Here is a 17,021-nt window from a genome sequence, read left to right on the forward strand (position 1 = left end):
TTTAAATGAAGGTATTCGTGCTTGGATGGCAGGTCTGAATCAGCCTCATGAAAACCTTATATTCCCTAAGGAGATTCTACCCCATGGAAATGCTCTTTAATGTAACTTTAGCTTTAGCTTGTCATGACTAAGAAACCACTGGGTTTCGTCTGGTGGGCGGGGAATGCCCGACTTATCAATTTGTTCAGTAAATTACTCGGAGCTCATGTGGTCCATGCCAAATTAATCGTATTCTGGGTTGGAGCAATGAACCTATTTGAATATGCTCATTTCATATTGGAGAAGCCTATGTATGAACGATGATTAATTTTACCTTCCCATCTTGCTACTCTAGGTTAAGGGATGGGTCTTGGCAGAGAAGTTGTAGACACGTTTTCATACTTTGTATCTAGAGTACTTCACTTAATTTTCTCTGCAGTTCTATGTTATTGCGGTATTTATCATTCACTTCTTGGACCCAAGACTCTTGAAGAATCCTTTCAATTCTTTGGTTATATATGGAAAAATAGAAATAAAATGACCACATTTTTGTGTATTCACTTAATCTTGTTAGGTCTAGGAATGTTTCTCCTAGTGTTCAAGTCTCTTTATTTGGGGGGCATATATGTTACCTAGGCCTCTGGCAGGAGAGATGTAAGATGAATTAGCAACTTGACCTTGAGCCCAAGTATTATATATGGGTATTTACTAAAGTCTCCCTTTGTGGGAGAATGATGGGTTGACAGTGTGGACGATTTAGAATACATAATTGGAGGACATATATGTTTAGGTTTCATTTGTATACTTGGTGGAATATGGTATATCTTAACCAATCCCTTTGTGTGTATTCATCACGCATTTGTATGGTCTCAACAAGCTTACTTGTCTTATAGTTAAAGGTTTTATCTATCTTTGGTTTCATTGCTTGTTGTTTCATCTAGTTCAATAATATCGCTTATCCTAGTGAGTTGTATGGGCTGGAAGCTTCTCAAGCTCAAGCATTTAACTTTCTAGTTAGAGACCAACAACTTGTAGCTAACGTGGGATCTGCTCAAGGACCTACTAGTTTAAGTAAATATCAAATGCATTCCCCAACCGAAGAGATTATTTAGGGGGGGGGCGAATCTATGAATTTTTGGGATCTTTGTGCTCCTTGGTTGGAACTCCTAAGGGTACCTAATGGTTTAGAATTGAGTAGGTTGAAAAGGGACATATAACATTGGCAAGAGCGACGTTCGGCGAAATATATGACTCATGCTTCTTTAGGTTCCTTTAATTCCATGGGTGGTGTAGCTAAAGAGATCAATGTAGTCAACTATGTCTCTCCTAGAAGTTGGTTAGCTACCTCTCATTTTGTTCTAGGATTCTTCTTTTTTGCAGGTCATTTGTGGCATGCAGAAAGGGCCCATACAGTTGCAACGGGTTTTGAAAAAAAAATGATCTTGATTTTGAACATGTTCTTTTCATGACTCCTCTTATTTGAGTCGGGAAATAAAATGCATGAAGTATGAGTCTAGAATTAAGGGCTCATTGGAGGAGGAAAACATCATATTCTTAAAGAATGGAATCCTTTCCTCTCAGCATCTAAAAACCCGATTTCATTTTCAAATATCCTTTTTAAAATATTTTCAAAAGTACGGGTCTATATAATGGTGATCACAATGAGACTCATTCATATTGGTAGCAACTTTTGATAGTTGTGGATCTCGACATGCACAGTTAGTACTTTCCATTTTGTAGTATTTTTATTGGTGTGTATGAGGTAAAACCCTATGATAAAGAAGACCCAGGGTACAGAAATACGAGCTTTAGCTCGACATATAGGTATGTCCGCTCAAAAAGCACGAAGGGTAATTGATCAAATTCGTGGTTGCTCCTATGAGCAAGCACTTATGATACTGGAACTCATGCCTTATCGAGCATGTTACCCCATTTTCAAATTAGTTTATTCTGCAGCAGCAAATGCTAGTCACAATAGGGGTTTGAAAGAAGCTGATTTATTTATTAGTAAAGCCGAAGTCAACGAAGGTGTTATCGTCAAAAGGTTAAAACCGCAAGCTCGGGGACGTAGTTACCCAATAAAAAGACCCACCTGTCATATAACTATTGTATTGAGCGAAAGACCTAACTTCACTTTGAAAAATATTTGATTTTCAAAACATTACTTTTTTATTTTAGTTTAGAAAGATAATATTGGTAGGTAGATATGGGACAGAAAATAAATCCACTTGGTTTCAGACTTGGTACAACCCAAAGATCCAAAATTCATTTTTCTCTCTAGTAGCGTAGTGTGGACTTCTCAAGCCCATATCTTCATAATCCTAAGTCTATTTTTTATATGTTTGGTGTCATTAAATAGCTCTCGTTGTAAAAAAAAATCCTCTTTTTAGGACTTATTTTATATTTTTAGCACAAGTGCCTGAAAAATTTAATTTTCTTGTGGTGGGTACTCGGGTGCCTACCAAACTCTTGACATAGTTGTTTTTCTTGGGTGATATATTTTCGCTCATTTGTCAAATCTCAATTATTCTAGTTTAGTTAGAAAGTTAACATTTTATTGATTTTACTACCTTTGTAAGCAAGGAATCTTATGCAAATTGTGTACTTACCTGTTAGATATTCTTAGACAAATAACTTAGAGACCCTTGTTGGATAATATCTTATAGGAAAATCATAACCTCTAACAAGTTTGACAAGTCATTTTGTACGATACATTATTTTCTATATGGTTGTTTTTCTCTTGATTCATCCTCCACTTAGGAATTTTATTGAGAGCCGCTGTTTTGGTTGTGTGGATTTTCTATATGTGGATTTTTTGAAACCCCCACCCGTATGAGAAGTGCTAACTCGGGTATATCGACGATGAACCCCAAAAGTTGAATACCTTATTTGTGCATACCACGAGTGCTATCTCAAGTATATGCAAAAAAGGTTTGGAAGGAGAAATCCTCACCTATAGAATCTATTGAAATGGTCTCATAAGTTCCCCTGAGAATCGAGAAGTCTGGTTTTCAAAAAACTAGATTTGTATGTTGGTTGTTCTTGTTTGTTTTTGCAAGCCATGTCAAATAGGTGGGGAATCAAAGAAAAATACCCAATTAGATCCTCCTAAGACTTCTAGATCATTCAAGAGATATTCAAGGTCAACCAATATGGACCAGAAATCCAAATTTGAAACCAACCTTTAGGGTCCAGGTCGACCCATCACCAAGGGCTTCAAAAATGCCCAAGGTCAGTTGTCCTAGAGTCAAAAGGCAATTTAGATGACCAAGCATTAGAGGTGGTCCAACCTAGGATCAATGATTTATGAAATCAATTAAGGGGTTTAAAAGATGATTACGAGGCATCAAAGAGAGACCCTCGTGTTAAGTTGCATACATGATTTAAGCTGCTTATTCATACTTTCATCTTCATCTTCGTCAAAAAGAACTTTTTAGAAATTGATTTGATCTCAGTGTTAATCTTATCCATTATACAAAACCAATGTGTCTACTTTTTTGTTATTGACAGGGTTTCACATGCTTGATAATAAAGAGATACAATATGTAAGCACCCCAATTTTGGCCTAGTAGTCTTGTGTCAATGGTCATATTTCAAAAAATAGTTGCCCACAGTTATTTTCGACATACTCTATATTTTTTGCCTATAAAACAACATCCTAAAGGTTTTTGTCCAAAAGAACGATGAAACTAAAGTCTTATCTTTCAAACATGAAAAAAACAAGTCATTTTGATGTCAAGCACAAAGTTATAACCAAAACAAGTCGTATTGACTACCCCCAAAACTTGTTTTTGACAAAATTTCACTTTAAGTCTAATTTTGACATTCAAATTGGCAAAAATTATTAGTTTTACTATAATTTAAACTAAACGCATTAAACTATATATCAAAAGAATGCATGATTAAAAAGATATGGTCTAAACAAGTTAACTTGTTAGTGCAGTCCAAGCATGTCTGTCTAACAACAAACCAATTATCGTCGGACCTCAATTATCATCAAAGGTCTCCCAATTGTCTTTAGATCTAGTTTATAACTCTCAATTGTCGCAAAATTTCTTGGGTTGGCCCAGGACGTGCATGAATGAGGATAAGGTTGACCTAAACCTTCTAAAAACCTTGAATTTCATGATAGAACCTTCAATCAGCCATATTATATACTCTTAGCTTGCCGAAAAACCTATTTCTTACGCATTAATAAATCTATTAGCCAACAAGAGATTGCCACCTCAAATCATCAACCAATTTGAGTGAGGCTCCTGCATAGCAAACAAATATGGATACCTGGATCCAAAATATATTAATTAGGGTCAAAATTCTGCCACAAAACTTATAAATAAAGCATCTCCATTCATTTCACTCATCTAGAACTAGAGAGAAGAAGACATGTCACGTTAAGAGATCATCCAAGCCATATGCTCATACCCTCTTGAGCTATCTAGTCGTCCTCTAGGTCTAAATGCCCACCAAACTTTTTTTATTATTTAATCAAATTACTCCAATCATAAACTAATGTTGGATTGTTTTTAGGCTAACACAAACTCATGTTTTGAAGTTACCATTTTACCCCTATAATTGGTGAAATAGAATTACTAGCTTGCCTCTATTTTAGAAGTACGAACAAAGTTTCACAGTAGATGCACAAGGCAACCAAAAAAATGTATTTAATGTAAAAAAATTGTCAACTTCAATTAGGGATGCACAAGAGCTGGGTTTGAGCCGAGCTTGGCACATCTTAACCAAAAAATTCGGTTGTTTAAGCTCTACTCGAGCTCGAGCTGAGCTTGAACAACCATTGCCTGAGATCAACTCGAGTCAAGGTCAACCAAAGCTTGACTTGACTCGACTCGAGCAGAATTCCTTTATTTGAAAAAGGTTTTAAAGTTTTTTTTTTTAAAATTAAACCCAAGCCACTTTCAAAGAATACCAATGACTTACCTGTTAAGGTAAGACCTCTCTTTCTGACCATATTATAAGCAAAATACATACATATATAAAATCTAATTTATTTATATAATTATGTGAGCTGAGCCTAATTGAGCTTATCCTAGCTGAACTGTCTATTCAAGCTTGGCTCATGTATGTGTACTAAGCCTGGACCCTTGTTCAAACTCAGCTCATTCATTTTTTCGAAAGTGCTCGAGACAAGCTTAAATGGGTCAAGCCGCTCAACGAGTTGTGCATCCCTAACTACCATGATACTTGAACTATTGACCTCCTAAACAAGCAACCATACTATTTGTTGTTGACATGTTTTAGAAAAACTTTCGTACAATTAAGTCTAAATTGCAGCTAGTGTCAGCAGGTCAGGTTTGGTTCGGACCCGTGTAGGGCGAAACCCAAATTTAACTTAAGATGCGGGTACTGGGTCCAATCGGAGAGAGAGAAGTCACGACCCTTGTGTTAAATGAAAAAAATAAAAAGAAATCTCACTTGCCCTCCTCGCGTCCCGAATATGCTCTGCTCTCCTCCGCTCTCGGAGGCCTCCGCACGCGGCGGCCTCCTCTCCCGGCGGCTTCTCACCAGAGGTAGGTTATCTCTCTCTCTAGCGAACCCTAACCCGATTTCAGGGTAGGGTTTGCTAAATCCGAATTCGTGTATGGTTCGGTTCTAGAAGTTTTTGCATTTTAATTATTATTTTTTGCAATTTATTGAGTGAATGATTCTAAATCAGTTTTTTTTAGGATATGTTTTAGATTCTAGGGGTTTTGTATTTTAATCCTTATTTTTGCAATTTATTGAGTGGATGGTGCTAAATCCATTTTTTTTTTCAGATATGCTTTAAATTTTATGGGGTTTTGCATTTTAATTCTTATTTGTTGTATTTTATTGAGTAAATGATGCTAGATCTGTTTTTTTTAGGATATGCTTTAGATTTTACGGGATTTTGTATGTTAATCCCGATTTTAGCAATTTATTGAGTGAATAATGCTAAATCTGATTTTTGTTGGTATGATTTAGATTTTTGGGATTTTGTATTTTAATCCCTATTTTTGCATTTTACCGAGGGAATGATGCTAAATCCGATTTTTTCCGGATATGCTTTAGATTTTAAGGGTTTTGTATTTTAATCCCTATTTTTGTAATTTATTGAGTGAACGATGATAAATCCATTTTTTTAGGATATGCTCTAGATTTTAAGGGTTTTGTAGTTTAATCCCTATTTTTGCAATTTATTGAGTGAACAATGCTAAATCTGAATTTTGTTGCTATGCTTTAGATTTGAGGGATTTTGTATTTTAATCTATATTTTTGCCATTTATCGAGTGAATGATGCTAAATCCATTTTTTTCCGGTATGTTTAAGATTTCAGGTTTTTTGTATTTTGATCCCTATTTTTGCGATTTATTGAGTGAATGATGCTGAATCTGATTTTTTTTGGTATGCTTTAGATTTTAGGGACTTTGTATTTTAATCCCTATTTTTGCAATTTATTGAGTGAATAATGCTAAATGCAAAATTTTTTTAGGTACGCTTTTGATGTAAATTGATTGCTTGATTTACGAGTAAATCTAACCAAGTATGGATTATCTAGGAAAAGCAGGAAATATAACATAAATTGCAAGAAATAACTAGAAATTGGAATAAATTAACTGGAACTATAAATAAACCAAATAAACTGAAAATTAACAAGGCTTGGATTTCAACTCAACTATCTCTCTAATCCCTAGATCTCCCTATGTTTATAGGACAAAATCATAATCTAAGTAAATCTAACATACCAATTTTGATAAACATCAATTAAGAATCTTGTTAATCCTAATGGACTACTAAGTTGGGATATGGATCAAGCATTTAGATCCAATATCCATTACAATAGTTTTAAATAAAAAAAAAGACCCAAAATCTAAAATGAATCCAAATGGACCCTATGGACCCGAATATGTATTGCTCCTGCTCCCACATCAACTTTAGATTTTAGGGATTTTATATTTTAGTTCATTTTTTTTGTCATTTATTAAGTGAATGCATGCTATCTGACCCATATTGTGTATTTGCCAAAGTTGTTCGTGAAGATAAATCAAATGCTAGACACATGGACAATAATGTTCTAATATGGTTGATGCAACGCTGGACAAAAAGGGTTGTCTCTGTCCAAGACCAGGTCAGGACAAAACTAAATAGATCATGATGTCCTTGTCCAGGATTGTCCATGAATCAAACAGGACATTAACTGCCACATGTTCTAGGTTTCCTAAAGTAGTTGCAACATATCTTAAGGCAAGCTCCCACCACTCCTCAACTTGGTGGTCAACCAGCGAAAGACAATCAAAGGGAAGTGGAGGGCTTCAACTTCCAGGACACATGGCTTGATCCAACGAGCTGCCTGATCAAAAACCTTCATCGGGTAGTATTTTTGAATTTAAACCATATATCTGTGCTTATGTGGCCTCCATCCTAATGGCAACTTATAGTGCTTTGATTGAGCTCCAATAAGGCAAAGTTCCAGTTCCAATTAAAAAGTGTCACTGCAGAACATGAAAAGAAGTTTGACACCTCTCTCTCTCTCTCATTCCACCATGCACCGGCAAAAAAAAGTGGAAAAGCAACCATGATCTCTCTCTCTCTCTCTATATATATACACATTTGTTTTCGTCATGTGTTGGGAACTGCATCCCACACTTTTTCGATGGTACAATAAGTGAGAGTTTTCCTTCAACAAAAGCTCGTTATCTCGTTCATCAGGATGCACGAAAAGATATATATATCTTTTCGTGCATCCTGATGAACGAGATAACGAGCTTTTGTTGAAGGAAAACTCTCACTTATTGTACCATCGAAAAAGTGTGGGATGCAGTTCCCAACACATGACGAAAACAAATGTGCCAAACAGGTATGTCATCATGGATAAAATTACTTGATGTAAGCAAGAGGGTTGACTCCTAAGTGAGTGCTACAATAAACTCTAGAAGTTGTGGAAGGAACCTAGTCATTTCACATTGTGTGAGGGATCAGAGAAAAGAATCAAAGGAAAAGAAAGTGTTTGAGTTTTTGTGTGGCCTTGATAGAGAATATGAGCATGTGAAGTTGAATATCATGGAGAAAGAGGAATTACCACCAGTTTGGATTATGTATTTGTTATAGGTTTGATTGAGCTCAAATGATAATCCAAACAGGTGATAATTCCTCTCTCTCCATGATATTCAACTTCACATGCTCTTATTCTCTATCAAGGCCACACAAAAATTCACACTTTATTTTCCTTCGATTCTTTTCTCTGCTCCCTCATACAATGTGAAATGACTTGGTTCCTCCCACAACTTCTATAGTTCATTGTAGTGTTCATATAGGAGTCATCCCTTTTGCTTGCATCAAGTAACTTTATCCATGATGTCACACTTCTTTGGCACATTTGTTTTCTTCAAGTATGTGTTGGGAACTGCATCCCACATTTTTTTCCATCGCACAATTTATGAGTGTTTTGCCAATTGATAACTTCATAAATTAGACAAACCATGCCATGACAAGGTAGTTTTCACACTCCCAATCAGAGTAGTTGGAATCACTTTCGTCACGCTTCTTCACACATTTGTTGATAATTTGATATACCTGACCTTCATTCTTCACACATTTGTTTATGTACCTAACCTTCATTGCAGCATGAATTAATGTCTTGATAGATGGGGCCAAGCCTCATTTTTTTCATCGAACTTAACATTGGTGAGTTGAAAGTTGAAACCTTGAACTATAGTTGGTAGTTGCCGATCTTCTGTTTGGGTTTTTTGTTCCACTTTATGCTTCTCTACTAGCTATGATTAAATTTTCTTTAGAGGTATCCATGATGAAAGTGCTCTAGGATTGAGACAACGAACACTAGAGGGGGGTGAATAGTGCTTTTAAATATCGTATTTGGAATTTTGAGATTCGCAAAACAATCATACAAAGAACACAAGAATTTATCTTGGTTCGGTCTTCCAGACCTACATCCAGTCCCCAAGCAAAACCCGTTTGAGATTTTCACCATCAACCTTGTGTAATCACAAGAACATACAGACCAAATCCGGTCTCACTTTCAGTAACAACCCTACTGAAAGCAAATAACTCCTTTTAACCAAGAAGTCCTTTCCTTTTACAGAAAAATGAAATAATCAACTTACAATCAACCTATGAGCTCTTCTTATGAATGCAAACGGAATGCAATTGACTTTTGAGGTTGTTGAAATACTCAACTTACGAATTCACTAGCTCTCAAAGGAATTTGAGTGAAAATATCAAGTGAGTGAGAAAACGAATATGAGTGAAAAGCAAAAAATAATTCAATGTAATTCAATTGGATTTGATGTTTTTGAGTGTGAAATGCACTCATATTTATAGTTGAAAGATTCCATACGTTGAGGGTATGAAAGGGTGTCAAAATAGTCACTTTTGAACGGTCAATTTGTTTGAAAAATGAAAAGACACATTTTAAAAGTTACAGAAAACGACAAAATTAGTCGACTGGAACAATAGTTAGTCGACTGAAATCAAATATTAGCAGATCGTTGGTCGATTAATGTGTTTAATAGAGCCGTTTGAAAATATGAAGTTTGAAACTTAATCAACTAAAGAAAAAGTTAGTCGACTGATCATATCATCAGTAAACTGAAAAACCTTTCGGTCGACTGCTGCTAAATTTTCTGAAAATAAACATTCTGTCCGGTCGACTCATAAAACCTTCAGTCGACTGATGATAAATTTTCTAAAAACAAACATTCTGTCCAGTCGACTAATTCAGAAAGTGAACATTTTAGCTTAGAAAAATTTGGCGCAAAAAAGTTGGTCGACTGATGAGTCTGTTGGTCGACTAATAAACATGAAAAATTAAGTAAAGAGTTTTGTAAAACGATTTTCATGGAATGTTCTTTTAGAAAACTTTTTTTAAAGTTTTTTTAGGTGAAATGCAATCGAAATATGCACTCTAAGTAAGACTCTTACAAGAATCTAAGACATTTAATGAATTTTACATTTGCACACTAGTCTTCAAAGATTCTTTATTGAATTCTTCAATTCTTGTCATCTTTTTTCATTGCCTTAGCTGAAATGCAGTTGATTCACATGTTTATCATCAAAACCTTGTACTTAAAGTATCGTGCACGGTTTCATTGTTGTAACAATCTCCCCCTTTTTTATGATGATAAACTAGTCAAATATGGAGTATTTAGATGTATAGATGGAGCATTTACTCCCCCTGTTTCAAATATTTGGGATCTATCATTCGAAATGATGGAGAAATTGATGGAGATGTAAACCATAGGATAAAGGTTGGGTGGATGAAATGGAAAAGTGCAATTGGAGTGCTGTGCGATCGTAGAATGCCATTGCGGTTGAAGGGAAAGTTTTGTAGGACGACAATTAGGCCCACTTTATTATATGGTACGGAATGCTGGGCTGCCAAGAGACATCATATTCAAAAAATGAGTGTAGCTGAGATGCGTATGCTTCGATGGATGTGTGGAAATACAATAAAAGATAAGATTCGAAACGAGGAGATACGTAAGAAGGTAGGCGTTGCATCCATTGAAAATAAGATGAGAGAAAATCGTTTACGGTGGTTTGGACATATTCGGCGAAGGCCTAATGATGCTCTAGTTAGAAGGATGGACAAATGGAAAAATATATTAGTCAAAAGAGGTCGAGGTAGGCCTAAGAAGACTTGGATGGAGATGATAGGAAAGGATATGAATGCTTTGAACCTCACCGAAGACATGACATTGGATATAAATGATTGGAGGAGAAGGATTCATGTGGAGGACCCAGAATGATTTTCTTTTTTGGTTCATATCGCCGACCCCAATTGTTTTGGGATGAAGGTGTAGTTGTTGTTGTTGTATCAATATGCTGCAAAACATAAGAAGTTAGCACAATCAAAGCACATATATCACATATTGATTGTTTTGCATTTCCATTATTACTTCATGCATTGCAATTTTCAATGCTTTCACATGCAATTTTCATGTTTGCAATTTCCATGTTGGTCTTTTTTTTCTCCCCCTTTGTCATAATCAAAAGGAGTAAGTGCAGTCATAGCATAAGCAAAATGCAAATTCAAGTTCAAAATATTACAACCCAGAAATTATCAAAATTCATGAAAAGAAAGGTTGCAATAACTGTAAACAAAGTTCAAGAGAAGTGTTGCTTGATCATCTCCTTGAGTTCAGCAATATCATTGTGAATTGACGAAAGTTGTTGAGTCACAACCTCACGAAAAGTGTGTTGATATAGCTCTAAAGCTTCTATTCGTTGCAAAATTTCATTATTGTCTTGACCAATAAGACTTTCTTTTGTTTTACTGGAGATGGGGGTGTCATAGGAGATGGTGATGGTTCAGAGGATTCAGGAGATCTAAAATTTGCAGGAGGTAGATAAGTGAGTTTCATTCGTTTAAAAACAGTTTGATCAAATAATTTCTTTTGTTCAATAGATTTTTCATTGGTTAGGGGTACTTTGAAATATTTGAAAATATGGGTAAGAAGACATCCATATGGAAGAAAGGGTTTTTGTTTCCACAACGTAGTAAAATACACGTTGACCCAATTTACATAAATATTTTCAAATAAGACGTAAAGAGCTGTAGAGAGATCTATGGAATAGTAATAAAAAAATCCAGTTTTAGGTAGAACATTGTGGGCAAGAATTCGTCCAGCAATGCGAGCGCGAGTTTGAAGATTAGTATTCTTGAAAGGAGGACAATGAGGTGCACCGGGAAGAAGAATTTGTTCAAAAATTCTTTTATCATTAAGTTCAATAGTATTGAAAAGAGTTCCTGAAGGTGGAATATCTAGGATTTGTCCAAGAAGCTTAGAATCAAACTCAATTTCAATATCTCAAACAAGAGGAAAAAAATCAAGTTTCATGATCAATTTGTAAATTAGTGTAAAACAAATGAATCAATAAAAGATAATGAAAGGGGTCTGCACCGGCATCAAAAAGATGTGAAATGCTTGTGAATAGTTCTTTGATATTGTAGCGAGAAAATAGGTGAAAAAGAACATTTCTACCAAGTAATATAGGGAGTGCAGAAATTGATCCAAAAGTATCGTATAGAAGGGGATTTCTGAGTAGTTTAAGAGAAAATCCATGACGTGCTTGTGGTGTAGATGGAGGGGAACCTTGTGCGGAGGTTGTTTTTTGACGAGGCATCGTTGTCAAGAAACAAAATGAAATGAATGAACCTGTCAAAGAGAATCAATGCCGCAGAGAATGGTTGATCGACTAGGTTGAGATGCTGTTGAGGATGGCTTCTGACGAGGCAGTGAGGATGTCAGACGAGTCAAGAAGATTCTGGTGAGTAGAAGATGATAACTTGCTGCTGAAGAGACTGGAGTGGCCTTCGTGCAATGCAGACAGTATGCCTTGTACGATCACGATCTCCGTTAATGGCCAAAACAAGCAGCGAGGGCAGTCCATCGAAAGAGGGATATCAATTTTCCAAGGGTTTTAGGAAATAGGCGGTAGAGGGTTCGGTTGTTACAAAGATCGACGAGGTCTCAGAGAAGAACAGGCAGAGATGTTGTGAATGATGGCTTTCCAACACTGCAACAGATGTCGTCTGGCTGCTGGTGCAGAGAAATAGTCGTCAGGCATCACAGACGTGAGTTGCTGTAGAAGCACCCAGTCGCGGCAAGAGGGTTCCAGCGAGGAGTTTGTCCGACACACTTAGGGTTTATAGAAGATGGACAGAAATGACAGAGGAGAGGGAGTGTTTGGCTTCTGAAGAGGGAAAAACAACACGGGCGTAAAAAAAACAATTGCCCCTTTTAAACAAAACCAAGGGGTATCAGATCCCTTCAATTTAAAATTTAAAAAATAACCACCAGTCGACTAGAATTTAATCGGTCGACTAAAAAATCCGATTTTGAGATTTTTCAAAAAAAAACTTTTTAAAAATAAATAAATTTATAAATCTAAAAATGAGCAAATGCCTAGTTCTTTCTTAATTCTGATAAAATGTTCATTTTAAGTGGTTTAGTGAAGATATCAGCATCTTGTGCATTAGTGAGTATAAAATTTAACAAAATATCTCCTTTTAACACATGATCTCGTAAGCAATGATGTCTCACTTCATTATGCTAGTTATAGAAAATTTCGTAGTCTTTCATATCACGCTCTTGGTGCTTGTTTGAGTCCATATAAAACTCTTTTTAATTTGTAGACTTTTTCTGGATATTTCTCATTTTCAAAGCCTAAAGGTTGCTCTACATAAACTTCTTCATTGATGTGTCCATTTAAGAATGGACTCTTAACATCAATTTGATATAACTTAAAACTCATGTAACTAGCAAAAACAAACATCATTCGAATTGACTCCAATCGAGCCACTGGTACATAGGTTTCATCAAAATCTATGTCTTCTTCTTGATTATAGCCGTGTGCTATTAGCCTTGCTTTGTTTCGAATGACTTCGTCATTTTCGTCCAGCTTATTTTGGAAGACCCATCATTTTGAAAGCCTAAAGGTTGCTCTACATAAACTTCTTCATTGATGTGTCCATTTAAGAATGCACTCTTAACATCAATTTGATATAACTTAAAATTCATGTAACTAGCAAAAACAAACATCATTCGAATTGACTCCAATTGAGCCACTGGTACATAGGTTTCATCAAAATCTATGTCTTCTTCTTGATTATAGCCGTGTGCTACTAGCCTTGCTTTGTTTCGAATGACTTCGTCATTTTCGTCCAGCTTATTTTGGAAGACCCATCTTGTTCCAATTACCGAATGATCCTTTGGTCTATCAACTAGATCCCATACATCATTCCTAGTAAATTGATTAAGTTCTTCAAACATGGCCAAAAGCCAAAATTCATCATCACAAGCCTCATTGATATTTTTTTGTTCTATTTTAGATATAAAAACAATATTTGCAATATATTTTTCCAATTGCCGTCTAGATTGGACACCACTCTTTATTTCTCCAATAATCTGCTCATGTGAATGATTGAGAACTTCTTTCCAAACCGGTGGAAGAGGAATATATCAAAGGTTTTCCTTGAAGTATGACTTCTCCTTCTTCGCTTAGAGGTATAACCTACTCACAATTCTCATCAAATGCAACATGTAAAGATTCTTCAATGCAAGATGTTCTTTTATTAAAAACACGATAAGCTTTACTTCTAGAAGAATATCCAAGAAATATTGCTTCATCTGATTTTGAATCAAACTTATCAAGATTATCTTTGGTATTTAACAAGAAACATTTACTACCAAAATTTTTGAAATATGAGATCTTTGGTATACAATCATAATACAATTCAAAACATGTTTTATGTAAAAATGGTCGAATAAGAACACGGTTTAGAACATAACATGTTGTATTTATTGCTTCAGCCAAAAAGTATTTTGGTAAATTTTTATCTCGAAGCATGGTTCTAGCACATTCTTGCAAAGTTCTATTCTTTCTTTCAACAACTCCATTTTGTGGAGCCGCTCTAGGAAAAACAAAGTTGTGAGATATACCATACAAAACTTTAGAAAAGATTCATTTTCAAATTCACCACCATGATCACTACGAATTGTAATAATAGATGTAGATTTTTCATTTGTAATTCTTCTACAACGTTTAGAAAATTCAGAAAAAACATCATTTTTGCTTTTTAGAAAAATTACCAAGTAAATCGAGAATAATCATCTACTATAACAAAAGTATACTTGCTACCATTCAAACTTTGAATTCTAGATGGTCCAAATAAATCTAAATGTAAAAGTTCAAGATGACGCTTTGTTGAAACTATATCTTTTGCTTTGAAATAACTCTTGATTTGTTTACCCATTTGGCAAACATCACATAAGTGATCCTTCTTATATGGTATTCTAGGTAGGCCTCTAACAAGATCATTTTTGCATAACTTAGAAATTAATTTAAAGTTAACATATCCAAGTGTCTTGTGCCATAACCATTGAGTTTCATTTGAAACAATGAAACATTTTTCATTAAAAGTGGGTAACTCATCTAGATAAAGTTCATATACATTATTCCTTCTTTTACTTTTAAAAATGATCTTTTTTGACTGAAAATCATAAATTAAGCATAAATCATGTTCAAAAGAAACGAGAAAACCTTTATCACATAATTGTATAATGGATAATAAATTATGCATTAAACCATATACTAAAAGAACATTTTCTATCAAGGAAAATTTTGGATTACCTATGTTACCAATACCGATTACTTTTCCCTTGTTATTGTCACCAAATGTGACGGTTCCTCCATCCTTACTTTGGAGGGTGAAAAATAACTCCGACTTTCCAGTCATATGTTTGGAACAACCGCTGTCCAAGATCCATTTGCTCCTTATTTTGTGTACCTACAACAAAATTGGAAGACAAAGAATTTGACCCCTTTCTATTTTCGGGTCTATGAGCGTTAGTCTTAGGAACCCATATCCATTTGGATTTCGGTTTTCTTTGAAAATAGATATTCTTTCTATAAAAAAATTTAGCATTTTTAGAGTAATATGTCTAGGCTTATAAGCTTTATAAGTATCATGATTAGATACATTTCTATTATGACTAGAAAATTGAGTTCTTTGAATCAATGATTAAGAATTTTGTCTTTGATTTTTCACCACATAGTTTGGTCTATTTTGAGTATCAAAGAAGCTACATCCCAATCCGGTTTTGTTAACCGAGCATCTTTGAGAACCAATAAGTCTTTCTAGATTTTCTTGTCTATTAGTGAACTTGGTCACTATAGAAAGAAGATCATTTGATTTTTCTTTCAGACTTTTGTAAGATATTGGTTCTAATTCCAATTTCTTTTATCTCAGATGCTTGACACGAGTTTTTCTTCTTGAGATCTTCTATCTCTTGAAGTAACACATTGTTTTGAGAGTCAAGAATTGAATTTTTAGTTTTTAACTATTTGTTTTTAGAACTTAGACTCTTAAATTTAACATATAAATTATTAAATACTTCTAATAAATCATCATACTCAAATTGACTTACCGAGTCTTCTTGTGCTACAAAGCACATGTTGGCGACTTCTTCATTAGATTCTTCATCGAAAGAGGAGTCACTATCATCCCAACTTGCTTGAAATGCCTTTTTCTTCTTGAATTGGTCCTTAGTCTTGATTTTGAGAAGAAGACAATCTTTTTTGATGTGTCCTGCCTTTTTGCAGTTAAAGCACTTGACTTCATTAGGATTAAAAGAATCAATTTTCTTTACCTTTCTTTGAAATCTTCCCTTTTTGATGAATCTTTTGAATTGCCTAGTGATGAGGGCAATATCTTCATCTTCTTCTGAATCTTTAGAGTCAGAAGTGGCCTTGAAAGCAAAAGATTTCTTCTTGGGTTTTTTTTCTTGTCTATCATGAAGTTGGACTTTATATGCCATTAAGTTGCCAACCAAATCTTTAAGAGAAAGCATGTTTAAATCATTTGCTTCCTCTATTGCAGTGGTTTTTCTTTCCCATTCAGGAGTTAAACACCTTAGAATTTTTTTAACTAAATCCACTTGCGAATATTCTTTTCCAAGGGATTTTAGAGTGTTAGTAATATCGGTCATTCTTGTTACCATGTCCGATATAAGACTAATTTTGCTTCATTTTAAACAATTCAAATTTATGAACTAAAGAAGCAATCTTAGATTCCTTTACCTTTGACGTACCTTCATGAGTAACGAGAAGAGTATGCCAAATTTCATTTGCTGTGGAACATTGAGAGATGCGATTGAACTCTATCTTGTCAACGGCACAATACAACACATTCATAGCTTTGGCATTGAGTGAAACAATCTTCTTTTCTTCATCGGTTCATAGGCTGAAATCAATTGATGGTGTTTGGTACTTTTCTGAAACAACTCTCCAAATTTCGAGATTCATCGATTGTAGGAATATTGTCATTCTTACTTTCCAATATCCATAGTTTGTTCTGTTGAAGAGAGGAGGACGAACAAATGAGCATCCTTCTTTGTGCTGAGATGATGATGTTGCCATACTAGATGATGGTAAGATCAAAATATAGCAAACCTGCTCTGATATCAAATGAAAGTGCTGTAGGATCGAGACAACGAGCACTAGAGGGGGGGGGTGAATAGTGTTTTTAAATATCGTCTTTCGAATTT

The 17,021-nt window shown here is 35.0% G+C and overlaps 1 protein-coding gene across 1 annotated transcript in view; it reads left to right on the top strand.

The window, feature by feature from the left end:
• Positions 1 to 5,432: 5,432 nt before the first annotated feature.
• The window catches only part of SCY2 (SecY protein transport family protein), a 121,672-nt gene continuing 110,083 nt past the window's right edge, over positions 5,433 to 17,021 (top strand). The window contains exon 1 of the mRNA XM_089998524.1: positions 5,433 to 5,504. The gene's annotated coding sequence lies outside the window, so the exon portion shown is untranslated. The remainder of the gene's footprint in view (positions 5,505 to 17,021) is intronic.

The sequence above is a fragment of the Nuphar pumila genome, chromosome 3 (assembly GCF_984573655.1).
Source record: "Nuphar pumila chromosome 3, dmNupPumi1.hap1.1, whole genome shotgun sequence".
In the NCBI taxonomy this organism is placed as follows: Eukaryota; Viridiplantae; Streptophyta; class Magnoliopsida; order Nymphaeales; family Nymphaeaceae; genus Nuphar; species Nuphar pumila.